General features: G+C 40.1%; 1 protein-coding gene across 2 annotated transcripts in view; it reads left to right on the top strand.

Annotated features, from left to right (window-relative positions):
• The first annotated feature begins 6611 nt into the window (after nt 1-6611).
• The window catches only part of CUNH5orf58 (chromosome unknown C5orf58 homolog), a 58580-nt gene continuing 41357 nt past the window's right edge, over nt 6612-23834 (top strand). For both annotated transcript variants that reach the window (XM_027682878.1, XM_027682879.1), the window contains exon 1: nt 6612-6841. The gene's annotated coding sequence lies outside the window, so the exon portion shown is untranslated. The remainder of the gene's footprint in view (nt 6842-23834) is intronic.

Genomic DNA, 23834 nt, shown 5'->3' with positions numbered 1-23834 from the left:
GCCGTCTGCTCTTTAACTTTCTGCGTCTGTCATTATTTAGGTAAAAAACACTCTCAAAAGGGACCAGAATTTGAAGAGCACTGATCTTTCTGCAGTTTGTTAATCGTGATTAGTGCTGGTAAAGAGGGGCACCCCACATCTGCCAAGGTATAACAGGTGAGCTTTACAAGAAACCAGTTTTAATTCAACATGTTTCACACAGTAAATGTAAGATAAAAAGCAGAAGAGCTATGGAACAGCTAAACTCTGTTAGGGCACTCCTCACATGTTGATGCACATTTATAAAGAGGCTTTCAGGGGGCTGAGTTGGTGATACAAATGTAACTGCATTTGCAATTTTCCTGCCTCTGTGGCACATAGTTTGTGACTGAATTAATTATTACCTTGCAATTTGTAACACTTCTGTAAGAGCAGAGCTTGTAAGTACTAGCAAGTGAAGACGCTGTACATACAAATAAAATAAACCTTTATGCCACTGCAGCCTTAAACAGCACATGAAACCTAAGAATCCAAGCACAGAAAGGTAGGATCATGCATATTAATAGTCTTAAAATGCAGAAAATTACAGTGAAGCACGAAGAACTAAACAGTTATCCATTTTTTGCATCTTGAAAATCTCTATATAAATCCATATAATTGTGTTGTGAAATAATTTACGTCTGTTTAGATTATTTTCATCAGTTTAATATTGACTGAACCACCTAAAGCCATTCTGAAGTTAATATTTTTTGTGTTCAGTTTTACATTTTGTTCCTTCTTGAAATGGATTCTTCAGAAGGCATATTTGAATTGAAATTATTGTGGGTATTAAAGCCTCTACTCATAATAATGTGCAAAGAAGCACATGATGCCCCCTTCCCATATGTGCTGTTAATGGAAAGGAAATGTGTCAAAAGGGGTCTCATGGTGTCCAAAGATACAAACTGAACTGAACTCATAAAATCCTGAGCAAATTGAGGCAAGGTGGAGCAGGATCCATGCAGCAATAGCTGCTCTCTGTGGTGATAAATTCTGACTCTCTGGAAAGAAAACCAATGGGGAAAAATAAGTGTTAATAGTCATTTAGGTAGAGATATTTTCAGGAAAAAGACATGACCCAGTAATGTACAGAATAGAGAAAACCAGAAATAATTGTTCTCATAAAACAGTCAGAAAAATGTTGTGTTCATTATACAGTATGGATATATATAATAAGGAATTAAATAGAAAATTATGGAAATAAATATGTTATTTTAAGCATTGACTTTTGCATCTTGCTGAAAAATCACCTAATATATTTTTAACTGCTTATATAATATGTTAAAAAATACCCCCCTGTAATGTCAGTGCTATTAGAGTTTCACTCTAATGTCATGCCTGGCTAAGTCACAGGTAAAAAAATTGGTAAAAGATTGCTCAGAATCTGGCCCAAACCACAATTCTTGGGGGGCAAAGCCATAGATCTCTGTTTATAATATTTAGCAATAAAATTTACAGCCCTGTTATCTGCCAGCTATGCAAAAACAAACACTTGTACAGGAGGAGTGTGCCACATGTTTATATATAAACAAATGGCCTAATCCTGCCTCAGGGCACTGCTGGAGCACGTGGAGCCCAGGGAGATAGCACTGGGTTAGGGAATGCAGCCAGGGCAGGAGGAGGGTGATTTGTCTCAACTACCCAGAGGTGACACAAGGTGAAGTGCCAGTCAAAGCTAAAGTTCATATCTGTGAGCAGACAGTTGATAAGCACAGATCAGAGCCCAGGGGACAAGGAAAGCTCAGAAAGCTGAGCTTGCCCAAAGCATCCACACGGGAATTTTGGAGAGCTCCATAACCCTTGCACAGCCAGTGCATCAATACAGGATGACATTTGCTCTGGGTCCCTTCCACACTTCTTTGTGCCACCTTCCAGTAGTGAGGGGAGGGAGAGCCACTTCAGGAATGCTGCTCTAATCTAGTGGCTGTTCTCTCTGGGATACCCAAACAACATAGACAGGCACAGGTTTTTCTCTGTTCTTCTCATACTCCTCTGAAAAGTTGTTTCAGGTCATTCATTAAACGTGGAACATCATTTATATTCCACATAGTATCCTCAAACTGCGTTTTTAAGCATAATAGATAATTCTTCCAGTTTCATTTTCCAGTCACATCCAGTGAGTTTGACAACAAAATTTAAATTAAATATTTACTGACTGACAAGAAGTTTTTATTTGGCTCATCTGGTACAGAGGAAACTCAGTCAAATGAATGTTCTAGAAACCAGTCTGTGAAAGCTCGAGAGACTCTGAGTCTGAGTTTGCCTTCTCTAGACAGCAGGCTGTCTCTGAGATGAATTTTGAGATTTGGTGTTGGTCAGGTGTCCATTCTGCCACCCAACAAGCTGTGAGGGGATGGGGTGACAGTAGAGAACTAGGAGCTTGAATCCTTCCTGCAGAGTGGATTTGCTTCCTGTGCTGATCCAAGTGGCTATACCCAGGAGGAGGCAGCCAGGAGGCGGTTGAAAACTTCTGATTAAAAGCCAGATTTTTTATGAAAATTATCCCTTTGGTAGAAGTTATCAGACAGGCCAAGGTAACCTAGGCCTTAATCAAAACAGTAGTTCGTTGCATTGAGGCATTTCAATTACTACCACTGCTATAAAGAAAATGAGTCATTTGAGTCGTTATCTCTCCGAGATACATTGTTCCCATTCCACAAGGTACATTGGATTGTTGTAAAGCAAAAGATAATTTTATTCTGTGGCAAAGCTTAATGGCTTTTTTTGTTTGGTTTGGAGTGGGGGGTTTTGGGTGTTTTTTGGTGGCTGTGGCCTTTTTACCTTGTGTCATTGATGTCCTTCATGTAGCAACATGAAGGACACATCCTCTGTAGCACTGAAAACTTTTTTTCCCAATAGTACCAGAAGAGACCTTTACCCAAAAGCAGAGCTAAGAAGGAGAAAAATGGGTCATGAATTGTACTTACAAACAAGTTTGCAAAGCTCACTGTCTAAGGCAGTGGTTCTACTTAATATGGGGTCATCATATCAACTCCATATCACAAAATTAAGTCTGAAGTGAAAAGACAAAGTGCTTTTTTTATTGTGGTTTTAGGATTGTTTTTTCTTCTTTGGTCAGCATGGTTTTGTGGTGGACTGACTTCTTCAAGACAAATCAAAACTGGCCCAACATGTGTCCAAATTTCCAAAGTATTGATGAATCATCTCCAATGAATTTCAGCGTAGTCAGTCTTTGGAACTTCCTTTCCTCCACCATCAGTTACAGGAGAGCACACAGGGACAAACCTAAAGGTAAAGTCAATAAGAATTTTACTTAGAAAGATTCTAAGTAGAATAGAATTCTAAGTAGAACAGAAATGACAGACGTCAACAATTGCTAAACAGTTGGGGTTTTTCTAACACATTATTCAATTTAGGTAGGGCAGAAATAGCTCCATGACTGCAAATGTTTGAGTTTTGTGTGGGAGTGTTGAGAAAGACATTCATTTAAAATATAAATAAATTAGTATTTCAGGACAAATACAGTCTGACTTTGAAATGTTTGGACTAAACAACAGACATTGAGGTTGCTGCAGATCAGGAATAACGAGAAAAATCACTGATTGGTGACTTCCCTCTGGTCCTTTGCACTGATATGCCTTAAACCCAAGTGTCTTGCTGGTTTTATTTAACTCTCCTTTCAAGTGTCTCCTTTAAGTCTCTCCTTTTTCTCTTCTCTAAAAATGACTTTGAGGGAAGTATATCCAGGGAAGTTATTACAAATAAATGCCACCTTTAATCTTCTTTTAGCCTTTCTTAAGCTTTTCTTCCTTCTGCCATGTATGGGAACAACTCAAACGTTGACTTTCCCTCAGTAAAGAGTTTGGATAATTTACAAGGAGTAGTAGAGTAAGGACAATAAGGTACTAAAATAGTAGTATTTCAACAATAGGTCCTCCATCAAGACCATCTGTAAGCTTGCAAGAAGTTGGCATCAAGTCTTCAACAGAGAGTAGATGTGTTATGCTCTGTAATTTTAAAACAGAACAAAACATAAAATTACAGGAACCAGGAATGATAGGGGAGAAAGTTAATTGTTGAAAATCAAACGGTGCTGTGGTGGACTGGGATGGCAGGCAGAGGATGCAGGACGATGTGGACAGGAGACCTCATGAGGTGGAACAAGGACCACATCCAGCACATGCGCCTGAAACACTGATCTTATGAAACAATGATAAATTGTGTTACTGATATAGTTGAGAAATGAAACACTTGTTATTTTTGAGGGAAATCAGACCCCAAAAATTCCAGTCAATCCTAACTGCTTTACATAGACACTGGAATTCCAAGAGTGTAGCTGTTTTTTCTAGATCTAATCTGTATTTGTGCAGATAGTCATAGCTATTTTCATCAGTCCTGCGACTCTCCTATGCACTGAAATCACTTCAAAATCAAAAATTTGCCGAAGATTTAACCTGAGTTACTTTTACAAACACACAAATAATATTTTTTATATTTTTAAATATCACTTCAAGTGCTACCTACTTAGGAACTGAAATAGGTAGTTAAACATGTAAAGTCTATTTAAGGATGTGTTCATTTGTGCTAAGTGTGTCATGTAATGAAAAGCAATCCTTTTATTATTGTTATTTTAATCATCTTCATTATCATTAATTTTAATCTCTCATTCATAGACACGGTACACTTAGTCATTGTCTGTTAGCAATTATAAACAGCAAGACCTTAGCTGCCTTTAAATTAAAATTGCTTCCTAGTTAGTGTTTGTTGCACAGGAAAAAATGTTACATTTTATTATATTCTCAACAGGATCTGTAAGGCTCAGTTGGAGATAGGCAATAAACACTGCAGCATTCTCATAAATCACAATTTTGCATATAATTACTATAAACATATAAAAGTAAAATTTCAGTTATTCCCCTGTTACCAGCCAGCTCTGGTCCAAGAATTGATTCAGCCTCCACTGCAGAGTCTCCACGACGCCATTTGTTCCAGCAGCTCAGATTTCCCTCATTTCAATGCTGTGAACAGTTCACCCATTTTACATATTAAGTCTGCTTATATTTTTTTGCATCTGATATTACGTGGTGGAGAAAGTCCAGTCCCTCCCTTATGGCCTAGATCACTCTTGCTGTCCTTCATGGCATCCTCCCTGGAAAACCTCTGTTTTCCATAAGATCCTTATATACATTTTTAATCAGTTTGTTGTCCAGTCAGTATTTCTACTACAGCAAAGTGGCCTTACAGCTGCTGAAGTTGTGCTGAAGAACGGGATGTAACAAAATTGGTGGGTGTTTATTTATGAATTGGACAAATGTGTATTTATGAAATGGACAAGTATGTATTTATGAATTGGGCAAATGTGTATTTATGAAATGGACAAGTGTGTGTTTATGAATTGGGCAAATGTGTATTTATGAAAGGGACAAGTGTGTGTTTATGAATGGGACAACTGTGTCAATAGCAGTAGAAAGACATTGATCTCCCTGAAAGAGGTTCTCTTGTTCAAAGCCTACCAATCTGGTCTTTGGTTATGTTTTGTGATCAAAAGCTTGGTAATTTTTTTCTCAGTAGAAAATATGAAGATCAAATACGAGAAACTAAAAAAGAGCTGCTTAGGTTGTACTAAGATGAATCAGTAAATTAATAAAACCTGACACACCTCATTGTAGGTTATGACAAGGAACTTTAAGGTAAGTCACAGCTAACCTGAATTTGTCAGGATAAAAAGTCATGTCAAAAACCAGTTTAACTGCCTTCTCCTCGCAGGGCACCGTCACCGTCACAACAGCACAGCAGTGAGTGCCCAGTGAGGGCTGTGGGACCACAGGGGCTGTGGGGACAGACTTCAAACCTTGCGAGTTTGGAGGTGGAAATGAGGGCACACAGGTAAGGTCTCACCTGAAACACAGTCTTCAGGCACTGTTCTTCAGAGACTGAACTCTCAAAATAAGTCATCTGTGTCTCCTCTCATATATATATATATGTATATGTGTGTATATATAGAGATATACATATAGATACAGATTTATTTATTTATTTATTTATTTATTTTTATATGGAAATAAGAAGAGTAGCAAACACCTAGAATAGATTTTCAGGAAGGTTCTGGTATCTCCGTCACTGTAGTTTTAAAGCAAAGTCAGACTAAGAGCTGAGATAGATAGATAGATAGATAGATAAATCTGTATATATACATATATATGTGTGTGTGTGTGTATACATACAAACACACACACACATATATATAGATATATATATAGAGAGAGAGAGAGATTAACAACAGTAGTCAAAACCTAGAATAGATTTTCAGAAAGGTTCTAGTATCTCTGCCACTGTAATTTCAAAGCAAAGTCAGACCAAGAGCTGACATTGATATATATACATATGTGTGTGTGTGTGTGTGTGTGTGTGTTTATGTACACATAAATAACAGCAAGAGTAGCCAGCACTTAGAACAGATTTGCAGGAGGGTTCTGGTACCTCTGCCACCGCAGTTTCAGAGCAAAGTCAGACCAAGAGCCTGCAGTGCCTGTCAGTCCCTGAGCCGGGGACGTTCCCTGGTGTGTGTCCCTGCCCGGGGCCGGCACTGGCGGCTCCTGCAGCCGCAGGAGGGGTGAGACCAGCGGGGACACCGAGGCTGCGGGGCCGGTGGTGCCCCCAGAGCCGCCATCGGCCCGGCCGTGCCCTCAGCGCTTCCCCTCAGCGCTTCCCTCCGAGCCCCCTCAGCGCTTCCCGCCTTCCCGGCCCGTCCCTGCCCGCGGGCTGAGGAGCTGCCCGGGATCCCCAGAGCCGCCCGGGACCCCCAGAGCGGCCCGTTCCCCGTTTGGAAGCAGGAAGGAAGGCAGTCGCTGTGTGTGCCGAGGTACAGAGCCAGCCCTGCCCCTCCCGGGGTCCCGCTCCTCACACCCACCCACCCTTCGTGCCCCAGGCGATGGCGCGGTTATCGAACGGGGGGGGGAAAGGACAAAGATGCTCGTGCCGCTGGCACAAGGCTGGGCAGATTGTTCTGGGTTATCCCCGAGCTGCCTCTGCCTTCCTGTGCGGGTATTCCCTGGCAGGTGTGGGAGGCTCCCTCCAGGCGCTGTCCTTGCTCCCCTCCCAAACCCTGCTTAGGGATCGGGAAGCTCCCCCGAGGGGAATTCCAACCTCAGCCAAGCCTTCAGTGCTGCACCCACGCCCGGCACTTCAGGCTGTACACTTGTACCAGTTTAACATTATCCCGTTCCTACAAAATTAATGAAACGTTTGAATTATTCACTGTTCACTTTTATAGAGCAAGAGCGAGCGAAAGCGGGGGGGGCTTTGCTCTGGGGGAGCTTAGGGGGAGTTGAGCAGTGCTTGTCAGGTGCAGAATTTTACATTCTTCTTAAACAAAAGTGCGTATCTCTGCTTTTTAGAGCTCCAGGTTTGAATTTGGATTGAAAATCTTGTGATAGTACCAAATAGCTTCATAGGCTGTACAGGCAGCTCTCAATGCTGAGAAACCAGAAATTAAATTGAAATTCATAATCCAAACCCTTGTTATATGTGGAATCTCAGTGTCTATGTCTATGTCTATACATACATATATATATATACACACACATATATATATACATATATACATATATACATACATATATATACATATATATACACATACATACATATATACATACATACATATATATACACATACATACATATATATATACATACATATATATATACACATACATACATATATATATATACGCATATATAAATCCTAACCTAGTTGTATAGGAATCTCAGTGCTCTCGGTCTGCACAAACTAGATATTTTGAAAACTTGGTGACCCAAAACAAACAAAGAACACCCCATACACACACAAAAAACCCCCACCCAAACAAATAAAACCAAACCAAAACAAAAACACAAACAAAAAGCCCAAACAACCAACAAGAACGACAAAAATTCCTTGTATTTTGCAGCAGTGTCACCTACAGCACTGTGGTAACAGTCAGATCAGCAGAGTTCTGTATTTGACAATACAGGAAAAAGAATCTTAAACCATATTTCCTTCTTTTGCTGTTTCAACATTAATCACTAGCAAGCAAAGAAGTCATTGTCTCAGCTGTATGATTAAATCTTAATGTATCTACTAAAAAGGCGTAACAGTACACTAGACATTTCTCATTTTGATGCAAAAAACCAAATGCACATCTTCTGAAAAGCCATGTTCCCACAGTGTAAAGCGATTTGTTACACAGGAAGGATGGTGCCAGTGTCTCTGTAAGGGCAGTGCTGCAAACCATTTTCTACTGTGATGATGAGCAGCAAGTTTCCTCTGTCTTAAACTGCCCTGACATATGGTATTTAACATAAATTAAGTACTTCAGCCTCCTTTTTTGATGCCAGGGCCAGTCTCTGAGAGCCTTGAAGGATGATTCTCTGGATTAAAAAAAAAAAAAAGCCTTAAATTCCATTAAGCTTTTTGTAAAACTTTGCATTGCAAATTAGGACAAGATGTTGCAGACCTGAAAGCCTGCACTATTTAATTTCAAAAAGTGTTAAATGAGAGCATTTCAAACATTTGTGAAATGAGATGCCGTTTCTGAGCTCCGGGCTTAGTTATTTCACAAACTCCTTCTGTAAAGTCTTAAACAAGTTTGGAGAAGCCTTGAGAATTGGAACTTCTGTGGCAATCCACAGAACTGGAGAAATCAAATATGGTTGTATTTATCAATTTATTTTCCTCTACAGAGAAAGATATTTATATTCAGATAGCCATAACATTTGTGTATTGTGCTTATAAGCAGCAATACAAGTCTCAATATAGGACTGTAGGATACAAATTTCATAAAGTGGTTAATGATGGTAATAGTTTAATCTCTTTGGGGTGAGGATATGAGGGAAAGTGGAGTGTGCATGTTTATTGGAAGTGACACGACACATTTTGAAGAATTATAATGGAGAGAATAAGACATTTCTGTCCAAAAGCACAGAGATACACTGAAAATCAGTGCAAGAAATCTGCTTGATCTTGTGGGGTTGCCTTGAGCTGGACTGCTTGAAACTCCATCTGTCTGTGATGGAAGGGAGGAAAACCAGATGTATCTGAGCAAGTTGTGCTCAACTTCTGAGCTGTTTGGGTCTTTTCTATTGGGGGAAGTGGAGTTTTATGACATATATAGTAAGTTTTTCCTTCTAACATTAACAATGGCTTAGATTTGCAGGGTTCCTGAAATATTTACGTGTAGATGTTGTGCCTACATTTGTTTCTCGGGGTGAATGTAGCAGTATTTTCACTGCTGGTAGCCAAAAGGCTTTTTTGATTTCCTGCCACTCCTGGGGTACTAAACAGATTTCTTTGTGAAGAAGTCTTTATATGTGACAACTCGCAGAGAACAAACCTGAGCTGCAGTTTTTATCTGTCTGTCCAGAAAAATATAAAATTATAGAAAATATGTGCTTTTCAATTAGAAGTGTTTGGGGGCTAATCTTGGTGGGTTTTCCTCCTTTTTCAGCCACTAACATATCTTTTCTTGTCCCAAGTGAACATAAATTCCAGCAATCTATTTCATCCACCACACTATTTAATCCTTTCTTCCCTTCTTCCCCTTCTCCTTTTCTCTCCCCTGTGATAAAGGCAGGTACAGACACACTCTAAAAGCAGCCCAGCAAGCAGAGAATAAGCTCTTGAGACTAAAACTTGAAAACTGGGGTTTATAAGCATTAAAAAATAATGATACAGTCTTATGATTGTGATGGAATAATTATTGGGAAAGAGTGCAAAGGCAAAAAAAAAGAAGAAGTTGAGACATCACCTGGAAAACACAAAGCTTTAATATTTTGGCTTTAAAAGGAATTTCTGTCTGTAAGACTTGAGATTTCCTATGGAATTCTTTCAGAACAAGTATTTAGTTTTAATTAGCAGGGTGGTATCTTGGTTAATGGCATTCTTTGGATTCTTCAGTGGCTGTGAAATGCTGAGGCCTTAGGAAGGAAGAACATAGAGAAAAAAGGAGCCAGAGGAGACGAACACACTTTCCCAATTTCCCAAATTGAATGTTCCAAGGATGCATGTTCATGGTTTTCAACTTGAAAATGGACGGTTAATGGAAAGAACACAAAGAGTGTTTATGGGAATGCAGTGGGGCTTTCAGGGGTGTAGCTGATCCCAGGTTGGGGCTGTCCTGCCACCAGCATCACTCTGAGCTCGGTCACAGCTCTGCAGCTCCTTGGGCTCGCTCCTGCTGCTCTGGGAATGCTCGTTATGGCATTGGCTTGGCTACAACTGCCTCATGCTTTTGTGAATTTATCAAAAAATAAGTAGAAGATCAGAAAAATAAGTAGAAGATACTTCTAAGCCAAGATAAAAGTGCTGTGCTTGGAGAGGCAACAGTGATTCAGCCCATACTTTCAACTAATTTAGCTGTTTAACAATTCTTGTCTAACTACAGTCCTGGTTTGGAGAATGGAGGATATTCAGTGTGAAGCAGAGTCTGGGTAATACAGGCTGTAAATACCTGATCTGCTCTTTACATGTGAAATACATGCAGAATATGTAATAAGCTGTATGGAGTCAGACTGGTGGCACATCCAGCTCATTGTTCTGCCTCCAACAGTGGCCAAAAGCGATCAAGGGAAAAGCAAAAATTCAGCAGTGTCCTTAGATATCCTAAAGGAGCTCAGGTTAAATATGCAAAATACTAAACCCCCTCTAATAGCCCTCCATAAATCTAAACTAACTCCCTGCTTAACTGGCTCCCAGTTACTGGTAATGCAAATATTGATATAATTCAAAACTACTGGCATCTGGAATTGACAGATTCATCTGATCAAATGAATAATAAATCGTCTCATGTTACTCCTAACAGTAACACATTCAGTATTTGCATATGGTGTGAATGAGGCTTGTCAAAGCCATGCAAACTAGAGGTTGAGAAATAAAGTTTCTAGATAAATAGAGATTTTGAAATATAAAAGGCTATATAGACTTGGTCTTTGCCGACACCCAAACTGCATTTACCCATTTTTCTGTTTAGTTCCCCCCCCCCAAAACTTGTAGGGAAAACTTTTTCAGACAGTTCATAGAGAACTTCCAATATCACGTTCCTTTAGTCCTCAGAACAAAGTTGTATCACTCAAGAGATCTAATTCTTATGCTGTGTATACACTCAAAATACACACTGTAAACTGAATAAATAGCTCTATAAAAAGCTGTAAGAGGTCATGGATGGCACTCTGCTCTTAAAAGGGGCCATGTCTAATCTTCTTTTATTTTCACAGATAAATACTATATTGTATGGTTTATAATTTTGAAACAGTTCAAAAGAATTTAGTCACAGTAAATTCCAGTGAGAGAGAACAGCCTAAATGCTCAAAAATACCAATTCTACACAGCTACATTTTTGCCTCTGCAGTGCTATTTCTAGCAACTGTGTTGGAGGTCTCTGGAATGTGCTCATATGGGAATCCAGTCCTAGAAACAGAATTTTAAAATTAATTTTGATATTTGAAAAATGCTCTGACTTCCTATGAGGGAAAGTAGTATAAACAGAAAGTAAATTTTAAAAGGAAAAATACAGCAACAAGTATCTATCCAAAGCATTTTTGGCTTGTTTATATCTTCCCACCTACACATTTACATCTAATAAACAATCTGCCCTCCTAGCGTGAAGCTCATCTCCCCTATTTACTCGCATACTTGCAGTTCCAGAAGCACTTTGAAATTACCAAATTATTAAAACTCAACAGTGGGTTAATTAGCATTGTTACAGGAACATTAGCTACAGGTACAAACCCAATTATTTCATTAAAAAGACTATTCTTTTATGCTCATAGCCAAATAAATCCTGCTTTATTCCTTATGCCTAAATCAAGCTAGTCCTGTGCTGTGGCTGCATTCTTCATTTTCTAAACTAAAGCTGGAACTAATTTGCCAAAGTGGAATTTTCAATACATTAAGCACTTAAAACCCATAGCAACGGGTGAAAAGAGAATACATTTTAAATTCTTTTTTGGGGACTTTAACTGAAAAATAAAATAGTACATAACCTATTGAAATAGTCTACATTGTTGTAGACAAAATTTGAAATGTACTTTTGGAGTGAAGATACTCTGAGTTCTGAACAGAATAAATTCATGCATTCACTGCTACTTATAAATGTTTCTGGTTAAAAGATTAACCTTTCTTTGATATCAGGCTCCACTCTCATAAACAGATATTCTACAGTGCTCCTCAAGAGAAGGGACCCTTAGCACTCCTTGGCAGAACCAGTACAGAGGAAAAAGAACCAAAAAAACCCCAATAACAACAAAACCCCCCCAAACAGCAACGTGCTCCGGCAAAGTGCTCTCTTGTTTCAATACAAAACTGTCAGACTGGACCTGCAGGTGTTGGATAGGGACTGGAAAGCAGCAGCAAAACAATGGAGCAATTATTTGATTGGCACAGCCCTCTTGCAGCACTGTGAAATACTCTTATTATTACCTGAAAACCAGCTCCTTCAGAGCACAAAACAAACCCGGGGCATTCAGGCTTTCACCAGGTTATTCCCTCAAGCCTGCTTGGGAAATCTTCCTGTTGGTGACACACTGACTGTTCAGTGATGTCTTCACCACCTCCATGTCTCTGAGGTGTTTTGCTCTGGGCAGAGCTCCTGGTGTAGCAGATCTGCTTCCCAAAGACTCTCATTAACCCAGGAATTCTACTTCCTTGTGGTGTCCATCCCTCAGGAATGATTGTGTTTCAAACCCCTGTTTACAGTGTCTCATATATGATTTCAGGGGTTGTATACAACAGTTGTCATATCTATTTTCAGGAACTTATACTTTAGGAATACTGTGCTTTCATCAGAAATTCTGCAAAATCAGTAACTTTATGTCCAAGTTGAAGGAGCAGTGATACTGTCCAGGGAATGCTGAATACTTCAGCTCCAGGTGGAATATTATGATGGGAGAAACCAACACAGCCATATCTGATTAGACTAAATAAAAGAACCCAAAGGAACTCCTGTGACATTTGGCTCACTGGTTGTGGCTGGAGGATGCAGAAGGGGCACAGGTGCTTTCCTTCTGGAGGTACCAGTGAGCTTTGCTGAAACCTTCCCCACAGCCTGGCTGTAAACACAGCACAGCTACCTGAGAGAATTGTGCTTGGCTTAGGAGAGCTGAGGCTTTGCTTTAGACTTTTACCTTCTGTCTTGGAACATGGTTCAACCACAGAGATTTTACAGAAGTTATCTTTTTATGAGAAAGGCTTTAAAAAAATCCATGACATCAGCACTTCCCCGGTGAAGGTGGGTGTGGTAAAGCAGCCAGAGAGTGAGCACAGAGTAAATGCTGATTTAAAAAGCATAATTTGAGCTCCTTTTGATTGTAGGGGGTTTGTTAGTTTATAGATTCTATTTAAAGCTGCAGAAGCCAAGCTGAACCCAAGTTTACATAACAGCTAGGCTGGATTCCTGGGCTTCCTCAGCTTTCCTGAGTTAAGTCTCTTCTGCATTCTTCTCTTGTATTTAACTTTTCTTGCAGATTTTGAGAGCTAGAGTTCCCAATTAGCAAGATGAAAGAGCTCTTAAACATTGAGAAATTGAACTTTCATACAGGTATGATTTGCTATCATTCATTTGTCCGGTAGCACTTAAACTATTTTTTCCTTCACTGGGATTCATAATTCTGATTAAACTGCTGAAAACTCTCCTCTCACATGTAATTTTTGCATTTGGACTGGTGCATTAATAGTCCGTTAGGATTCAACATAGTCCTTTACTTGAAGATCTTAAACTTTCTTTTTCCCTAGACTCTTAATATCTGATTTTAACACTGAAACAGAGAGCTTGATGATTGCATCCTAAACCCCCAGGGATCAGTAAAACATTTCACAGGGCCTGTCTTGATGCAGGACCAGGCATTATACATCATTTAACATTTCCCTGAGATTTAGCAGCAAAGGTCAAAACTTAAAAATCTTCATTCTGATCAAATGGAATCTCCCTCCAACCCCTTTGCAGTTCTTGCCTGGTGCCTCAGGGAGGGTTAGACCCAGAAGTTCATGATGACCATTTCTGTTCCAACTCCTTGGAGTGGGGTTTGGCTTTTCAAGCCAAAGTTATCTCTCTGTATACTTTTGCAGGGTAATCTCACAGTCCAGTGAGGCCTAGTTTTCCAACTGTCCATTCTGTGTGAGGTTTGGAAAGAGAACAAGCTGTGAAATCTCCTTTATTAATATCTTATCTTGTAGAAGAGGCAACCTTTATTAATAAATATGCAACTCAGTTTTTTAAGTTGTAATATATTAATTTTAATACATTTTATGACACCTCAAGAGGCTTTTTGCTCCAACCCTTTCACCATGAAACAGCCTCACTTAAAAGAGGGATCTCCCTGTGTTCAGTGGCACGTCCTGAACAAATAAGACAGATCCTGTGGTTCAGAACACTACAGTGGAAAAAAGCTCTCTTGAAAGGTTTATGCATTTTTTTTGCAAATGCTTGATAAAAAAAGAAAATATAACATTTATATTTTGGTTTCTACGTCATGTGAGAACATGTAAAACACAAAGAACACCCTATTGTGTCTACACCAATCCTAACATGACATGTTTTATGTCACTGTGCATCACATTAAAGTAAAACAACTGACTGCCTTGAGAGTTACAGGCTTTTTGAGAGGAAAGGGCTTAAGAGAATTATAGGAAATAAGTTTCCTGTTTTAGAAGTGGTGCTTATTATTTTATTCCTGCCTAAGTGAGAGGTGCTGTTTGATGGTTGCAAACCCTGGTAGCTGAGAGATCCACTGAGGAAAACAAACACATTTGACGCAAGTAGCAAATGCAGCCTCATCCAGTGTTAAAAAATATGAACACAGTGCCTTGTGCTCTTCTCAGAGAGGGAGACAGAAAGGTGGAAAGATTTGGAAGTTTCAGTTGATAATAAGGTTATAAGGAGAAGATGGAATTCTCTAAAGAGGGAAACAAGCAGGGAAGGACTCTCCAAAGACACGGAGTGTGCAGTCAGAGCAGTCCTGAGCAGGGAGCTGCAGTCCTGTGCTGCCTGCTGAAGGCATCCACATTTTTCCTTGGATTATTAGCAGGCTGCACCAGTTCCTTATCCATGAGGTTGAGCACATCTTTGCAAGGGAACAGGCTGTGTGGATTCTTCAGCTTTCACCTGTGTGTAGAATTGCAACAGGGCTCTGATATTTTGCCAAGCAGCAGCTCGTCTAAAACTGTTTGAAGGCTCCCTGTGTGTTTGCAGCCTCAGCTCTGGGTGGGCTTGGCTGCTCATTACATCACTCCTGGCAAATTCCAGGAGGTACAGTGTGACTCTGCAGTCCTGGAGCAGGAGCAGAGAAATAGGCATCAGGAAGTTAAGGTGGTGGTCTCTTTTCTTGCTTAATTCATAAAGTTCTTGCTAAGATCCCTGCAGGAAAGGGAGAGAAGCAGGGAAGGAAATATTTCTTTACTCACAGCTCAGTAATCAGGACAAACTTTTCAAATTTGCTTGTCTAAACTTTAAGGATGCAGTAATAAGATTTTGTAGGAGATCAGGACATGTTTGGGAACCCAGAAGGGTCCAGGGCCTTGGACATGAATTCAGAAAATTTGAATTTTGCTCCCTGACTCCGTAGTTGATTTTCTTTCAGCGAGTCACTTCATGCCTCTCAGCTCACATTAATGTGTTAGTGCTGGGCATTCTTTTCCCTGTTTGCTGAGTGTACATCTCAACAGATCCCAGGTATTTTTAAAGGATAGTTGATTCTGCTACAATACATAGAAAATAAAATAATAGATTCAGAATCAGGCCCAGCCTTTGGGCACCAAAGTGTGAAGTCAGATTGTTTGAACTTCTATATGCACATTCTTAGGAATTAGGTTTCAGAATGAATGAATCTATTCATCTTTCATAGCTTTTAAGACCCTGCTTACCTGTGGAACTTTCCAGTATCCTCTGAGACTCGCAGGCTGCTCTTGATTAAGATGAAATGGGGTTTTTTTCTGTGAATGCAGCATATGTTTTTTAGTGCATGCCAAATATTGCTATGGTTAAGTTGAAATGAGGAACAGGCATTCTGCACCAGATTGTTGTTTGCTGGGCAGTGATTTAACAAATGTTTGAACAGCTGTGCTGAGTAGACCCTGTTGGGATAAGTAGTGGAATCATGAGAGCTGGTGTTTTGGTTGTCCACAGTGGAAAAGGAGCAGTCAAATAATTGTCTGCTGGGCTAAAGGACTCTTACACAAATATAAGAGAGATTTAAGGTAATTTATGATAAAGTCTGTCAAACCCAGCTTTGCATGTATAGTGAGTTTTATTAAAGATGCTCATTCCTGATCTTCTAGAAAAGGTGATAGGGCTTTGGCTACTCCAGCAGTTAGGACAGGAAAATTGCCTTGGACAGTTGAGAATCTTTATATTGCTTAAAAAACTCTTTCAGTTCCCAGAAATGAACAATCTGTGAACCATAATTCTAGGTGGACCAACAAAGTGACTGCCACAAAGATCAATCATGTGTAGCAGAAAACCAGCCCTTCTGTGCACAGCACCATTTGCCATGGAAAGGTTCTGCTCTGCACTATCAGCTTGCAGAGAGCTTTTTAGTCATGTGGTAGGTGAAAGAAATATGGTCTACATAGAGTAATGAGTGGTATTAAATGAACAGCTGGCATTCCTGGCATACCACAAACTCACCAAAGAGGAAAAGAAAATAAGGGTAGGATACTTTAATGGCTTTTACTCCTAAAAATGGAAACCAGATATCCAGATCACAGAGACCCCACTTGAACTTTCTGCCTGTGGTCTGACTCCTGATAAGAACTAATTTGTAAGGACAGATTTGACAGTGGGCAGCCACTGTGACTGTGGGCAGCCAGCAAGAGTGGAGTCTGGGTTTTCAGCTTGCAGCAAAATGCAGCAAATAAAGACCCTGAATTTTAGCCTGGTGATGAAATTTTTTGAAAGTCTGAAGGCCAGTTTTGGTGCCAGAGTTGATCCTCTCTGAGTATCTGATTGCCAAGGCTCAGGTTTGCCAGAGAAGACTCAAAAGGTTTAGTGGTGGTAAGAATGGGGAATTGTTCACAAGAAATGTGTGGTCTGGGAACCTGGAAGTCTTGGAAGTGTGTGGGGACAGGGGCAATGCAGTGACTCCACCCTATCCTCTGGTATGTTCTGCCCCACACCTCCCTTTTTTCCCTACAGTGCATTGTCTGGGCCTCTGAGAGGGCCCTTGGGCTTTTTATGAAGTAGAAAACACGTAGTGGAACATAAAAAGGACTTTCTTATATTAAGGAAAATGGCATCCTGAGGTGTGCTCATTGCCAGACTGATCTTACAGGAAAGCAACCTTCCCAGAAGCACAAAGAGGGACTGAGATGCCCTTTTTGCAAGGAATGCTATGTAACAATAAAACATGCAGTAAAGTTTATATTGCTGCTCCCATAAATTGGGCATTATATTTTAATGAAATAGCACTGCTTTTATGAGTGCACACTGTGATATGAGCTACCAACTGAAAAGAAGAGTTGAATTGGACTTTATTTTCTCAGAAGGCTGAAAGCTGTCAGATTGTGTCCCGATGGTTGCAGGTGCTCCAGGGAGCTGGTAACTCCAAAATGAGCCCCAGCAGTGGCTCTGGGTGTAGAGGTTTGTGCTGCAGCTCCAGTAGTGATGTGTAGTGTGTCCTTGTGGTTATTCTGCTTCGGAGGGCAGCCCATCAGAACTTCATGCTTTGAATTAATTCTATTTATCTTGGAAGCTGAGAAACATGAGCAAAGTACCCCCATACCCATGGCCATCAAGGCCAGGCCTCAGTACATCTCAAGGTGGGCTTGAGTACTCTCAGTGAGGAAGATTGTGCAGTAAATCTCATATTAGTATCCCACTTGGCTAGTTAAAAAATGTCTATGTGTGCTCTTTTGTTCCTCTTTTTTATAAGTAAATTCCAAACTGGAAACATAGTGAGATTTGACTTCATGGCTTTGACCATTTTCAATCTGTGTTAACAATTTCTGTAATTTTCTTTTGATGTTTCCAGTGCAGCTTTCATAGAATCATAGAATTTTGCTCTCCTCCAACCAAAACTAAAAGCAACCATCAAAGAAATATGCATTTAAATAGATATATATGCACTTAAAACAGCAGGAATTAAAATTCTGCTTGTGCTGCTGGAATGGTTTTACTGTGTCACCCACTGTGGGCTGAGCTGTTTCACCTTTTCTTTTTAATTAATACTTGATCTTTCTAATGTGCCCCAAATCTGTTCACCCAGACAATCAGTGGAGAAATCAGTAATATTCAGGTAAGTGGTGATGCTCCTGTCTCGATGAACTTTAATGGTACCAATTTCAATAATGCTTTCACTGTTAGATAAAAGCTGGCCTGCAGATAATGAATCTGCCTTCAGGAAAAGCTAAGACATAATACACTGAAAAAAGCATTTGTCTTAATTATGGTAATTATCCTAATTTAGGCTTTAAATAATAAGAGGCTGGCACTTTATGTATTTAATATTTCAGTTAGCTACAAGCATTAAGGAAAATGAGACATCTCAGAGATACAGATACACTCCAGCATTTCATATAAGTGGTAAAAGCTTTCTGGGAAAAGCAGCAGGATGGAGAACTGAAATGCTGGGGAAATGGGTTGTAAGCTCTCCCTCTCCCACGAACATACAGGGTGTAACCAGGGGATCAGACTGCAGGGAAAGCACTGGAGCCCCTCTATTTAGAGTAGCTGAGGACCTGCCCCATCCATCCACTGGAGACTGTGTCTCCCACTGACCCCACCTGCTCCCCCTGTTGTCTCACTGCTGCCTATCCAGTGCTGGGAATCTGAGACTTATTGTACTGAATCCCCCTGGCAGGATTAGAGCAACCTCCAGGCTATTTCCTTTAAAATCAATCCATGAACAGAGCTTTCTTTGCAGTGAAATGTTGCCTTTATGAATTCAGAAAGAAGGAAATCATAATCCTCTGTGACTCCCTATACCCACATGTGCCTAAGGATCCTGGAAATTATTATTTTTTCTGCTCCATATGTAGTAATTATATTTACCCAGCTAGTCCTGCATGCTTTCCAAAACCTTCTTCTCAAACCAGGCAAAAAAATCTTCACATTCACGTTTCTATCCTGACAAAATATACTGAATGTTTAACTGTAACTTATAAACTTACTGGTTACCTGAGGGATTAAACATAGAATATTCCATCTGGAAGACTTTATTTCCTCAGTGAAAAGTCTTCTTTTGTAGTTATAAAATGGACTTGAAAGATGTGTGGCACCTAGGGACGTGATTTAGTGGTGAACTTGGTAGTGTTGAGTTAATGGTTGGATTTAATGATCTTAAGGGTTTTTTTCAGTCTAAATGGTTCTATGATAGTCAATGCCTTGGGAAGCAGAGCCATGATTCCCCCAAATCAAAAGCAGATATTTGTGGATGCAGTGGTTTGTTCCACACAGTGAGAACTGGGCTATGGCTGCATTTCTGCTACTCATTGAAAACATCATTCATTACTCAGTCTTTTTCAAATTTAAGTTTCAAAGTAATTGTACTTCCTTTTTATTCAAGCAAACAACTGTCTTCTAAGCACCCACCTCATATAGGGTACTTCTGTCATATGACATTAAAAGATGGGAATTGTTATTCTGTTATTGCTCAAAATCACAGTAGGTGGGTAGTGCCTTGACTTCTAGGAGTGCAGGAGCCATAAAGACTGGTGTGGTTATTGAAAGGTGAAATCCAATAGCCGGTGTCCCAGTTACAAGATTCCTGACTGAATTTAGGTTTTGGATGCCTTAACTGACCAGTATGTTGTATCTGACCCCGCATATAAAGTTAGTTTTTTGTTATGAAAATGACAAAAACAAGCAAAAGAAAATCAAATTCCCTTTGTGATTCCTACACTAAGAGCCAGACTGTGTTTGGGGTCCATGCTGTAAAGGAATTTAAACTCACACAGATTCTATTGCATTCAAAAGCTTTATTCCTGGGGATAGCAAGTGTGAGGGTGTGTTACATACTGGCCCTAGAGAGAAGAATGCAGTGTGGCTGCAGTGCAATGTGAAATAAAAGAAAAAGAAGTTGAAAACCATTTTGCTTTTCCAGTCTTGCCAGATGCACCAAGCATTCACTCAGAATTTTTAAAATTCAGGAAAAATAGGAGTGCTGGGCTATTTTAACAACACTGGTCCAGAAGTTGGTTTTTTTTTAAAAAGTGGCAAAACAGTAGACCAGTATTCTCTGAAATTATTTCAATAACCATCTTGAGAAGTCAATAAGAGCATTGAATCCGTGGTTGAATGAAGCAGCTGCTTCGTTCTAGATGTCTTGATATTTGATGGTACATTAGCCAGAAAATCAGGGAAGGGAGGAAAAGAGGAAAAGTGTGAATCACAGCTTTTCTTACTTTCATGTAGCTTTTATAGGATTAAAGTAACTAAGTAAAGTAAGAAAAAGGTATTTATTGGAACTAGCTGAAAAAGACCCTGATTCACACATCTTTAATCCCTGTCTAACTAGGTGACCCACTGCACCACCACTCCAGTTGAATATCTCAGAATCATTAATTGATTTTATCCTCTCAGCATTCTTACACAATACAATCTAATTTTGCAAATGATGAACTAAGGAAGTGACTTAAATGAGCAAATTCCCAAAATAAACCTGAGTTCAAGGCAGCAAGTGATCAGGTGCCCTGAGATAATGTTCCACGAAGAGGACATGCCCTGCAGGACATGTCCTGTACTTGTGCCATTGGCACCCACGCTTCCACTTGGGTCACCTCTTTAGGCACAGCCTTCACTGCTTTGCAGTGTCTTGCCTGGAAATGTCTTCCCTATTGCTCTTTTTTGGACACAAATTGGTTAGGGTTGGGCTCTTTTCACAGGGGTGACAGCAGGAATTACGTGCAGACTTTTTCAACAAGCTTTGAACCAGCGAGTTCCAACACTCTGAGCAATGTAGCCTCACAGCAAACAGCTGGGAACTGCTTTAAACACACCCCTAACAGTGTCTGTGGTAATCTAGGCTCTCCTGGATGAGCTGCAGTCACCAGAACATGTAAGCTCTCACAAATAATTTTTAGAGAGGGAGTTGAATCCACAGTGAATGAGGCTCAGGTGCCTCAGATCCCTCAGCTGAGCTGGAGAGCAGTAAGGAAGCTTTGTGCAGTGGCTGAGCAGCTGCACGGCTTTGGTGGCAGCAGAGGATGTCATTAATTTAATTCTCTGCCCCTGCTACAACCTTCAGCAAAACCACCGTTGCTTTGCATTTCTCTGCAGCAACTTCTGCCTGATTCCTGGCACATTCCTGCCCGAGTGAACCCTGCAGTTCCCCTCAGAGGGCTGCTCCATCCCAGCCAGCTGCTATCTATCTTAGTCTCTAATCTGGGCTATAAAGCAGCCCCATTTTCCAGGCAGTGTTTACTGAAAACACAGGAGCGTGCCTGGCTCCCTCAGCCAGACCTCCTCCTTCCCTCCCTCTCCCTGGAAGGTCAGGCTGCAGGACTCTCCCGCTGCCTTTGGGAGAGCAGGGAGTGAAATCACCAGCCCGTGCACCATTAACCCTGACGGGTTTCCAGTTGCTTCCTCTGCGGTTAAGGGAGTCCAATATGCTCACGGCCAGTCCAAGTAGCTGACAGCAAAGCAAACAGTGACATGATTGAATCTTCATCAGAGAGAAAACTGGAGAGCCAAAGCAAAGATTTGGGACAGGAGAACACAGTGCAACATCAAGGCTTTCAGCGAGATCAGCAATTTTAAAAGAAAATTTCTGAAGAAGCAGAGAAGAGGTCATGAAAAGGGTCAAAAACATATAATAAGGGATAATTATGAGGTTGGTGTTACTCACATACGGCACTGGAGAGCTGGGAAGAAGAAACTGGATCTCGCTGTCCTGCTTAATACTAAGAAATGCTCAAATCTTTAATGAAAAAGCACATTTGAAATGGTAACTTCCTTGAATTTAGTGCTGTGGATTAATTCTGACTAAGTCCCATGTATTCTGTAGTTATGCTCCTATTTCTGAGGGGGTGCACTAAGTTTTGGGAAGCAGAAACCACCTGATGCTGCCTTCAGCAGCACTTTTGTCCCTATATCCTGAGAACTGGGATCGTGGCAAGATAATTAGGGCCTTTGCTTGAAAAAGGTATTTCTAGATTTCTTTACAGCTTGTTCTCAACTTATCTGTCCTTTCATAACCATCTTGAAAACATGACCTGTCTCATTCTCAGAGTGAGAAGAGCTGGATTCTTTGTCTTCCCATTACTGCATCATGAGACCATCAATGACCCCCACCATCAGCATATGTCACACTGTCTGTACTTGGCCAGCTTTTTTTTTGCCTGAGACTTAAAAGGAGTAGAAGGAAAGTGGGCCGAACGATTTTTCTCCTTGCTAACAGCTCCTTTTCTTGCCCGGTGTGTTGTCACTAAAGCTCCACGGGCTGTCCAAACAGTGTTGTAATAGTGCTCTATTCAGCCTGGGAGGAGTAAGCTGAGCATTCATGTTTTAGAAGAGAGACTTTAAGGAGCCTTCCCTACCCTAGTTAAAGCCATCCCTGCAGTCAGTGGAAGCCAGATAAGATTTCAAGTCACATCTTGTGTTCCACACGTTTTCCGGCGTGGCCGGAAATGTGAGTTATCTCCACTCAGGACTGGAGACCCCAATGGCTGTTTGGATTTTTAGTTAAATAAAACAAATACCCCTCTATTTTCTCTAGTTATACATTTATTCAGTGATTACCACAACTTTATAGTTCACAAACTGGTTCTTTTTTTCTGTAAATATTTGACATAGGGGTGAGGAGCAGCGATCTCCAGTGAAGATGAAGGGCCACAAGAGGGGTCAGTCTCTCAGCTGGAATGACCAGGATCTATTCCATGATCCTACGTGAACATCAAGGCTCTTTTGCCCTGCAGACCTATCTGATGGCTGCTGTTTCAGTATCCTTGGGCTCTAGCAGGATATTTTTGCAGATGGTAGTGTGTTTGTATTTTCTATCCAGCATTTCTGATAAACAACATATTTTCTGCTTAGCATTTTATTTTATTTTATTTTGGTTTTTGTCAGCAGTTTAGGACAAGGAAGAATTCTTGTTAAAAAAAGCCTAAAAAGGAAAAATCTGATAATCTGTTTTGTTGTGTTTGGGGTGTTAACAAAAGGCTCAGAGGAATCACAACCACAGTGAAAGTTGGTATGAAACTCCAGAATATGAGGCCCTTTAATTGAGAGTAACTAAAATAATTAAATATTGATCAAAGTTTTTATCAGAAGAACTGAGAAGCCTGGTTCTATGTACTGATCTATTACAAAAGGGACATTTCAAAGTAATATTGAGAAAAGGCATAATTTTAAAATGTAATTACCTCCAAAACAAGATCACCAATCTGGAAATAAAGCAGTTGTACTTAACTAGAAAGCAGTTGCCAAGAGGTTTATTCCATGAATTACATTTTATGGATTCTGTATTGAAAACTTATGCAATACAGCTGAACAATTTGTTCCTTTCTTGACAGGAGTTATGATAATAAATGCCAGGAGCTTGGATGTGTCGGTTTTTTATCCTCCCTTAGGGGGTCTTTGTTAATAAAGAACTTCTGGCAGCTATTCTTTCATTTCTGTTTGAATCATTTTTAGAAAAACAAAATGGTAACATTTCACTTAAAGAACAAAATGTCTAGAATTTATTTCACTCTTATTACTGAAATGATATTGAACAGGATGTTGGGAAAAAATTTATTGAACGTTCCTGTCGAACTTGATAATGTTTCCTTCTCCTGCTGGTCTTTTCTATTTCTTCTTTCTCTGATTTACAGCATAATGAACTAATAGAGTCAGAATTGCATCTTCCTTTAGACAGAAGAAACTTGAAATTGGGCAAACTGAAAATCA

This window comes from Neopelma chrysocephalum, unplaced genomic scaffold (genome assembly GCF_003984885.1).
Source record: "Neopelma chrysocephalum unplaced genomic scaffold, ASM398488v2 Primary Assembly neopelma1_63, whole genome shotgun sequence".
Lineage (NCBI taxonomy): Eukaryota > Metazoa > Chordata > Aves > Passeriformes > Pipridae > Neopelma > Neopelma chrysocephalum.
Note: the sequence above shows the minus strand (reverse complement) of the source record. Positions and strands in the feature narration are given on the sequence as shown.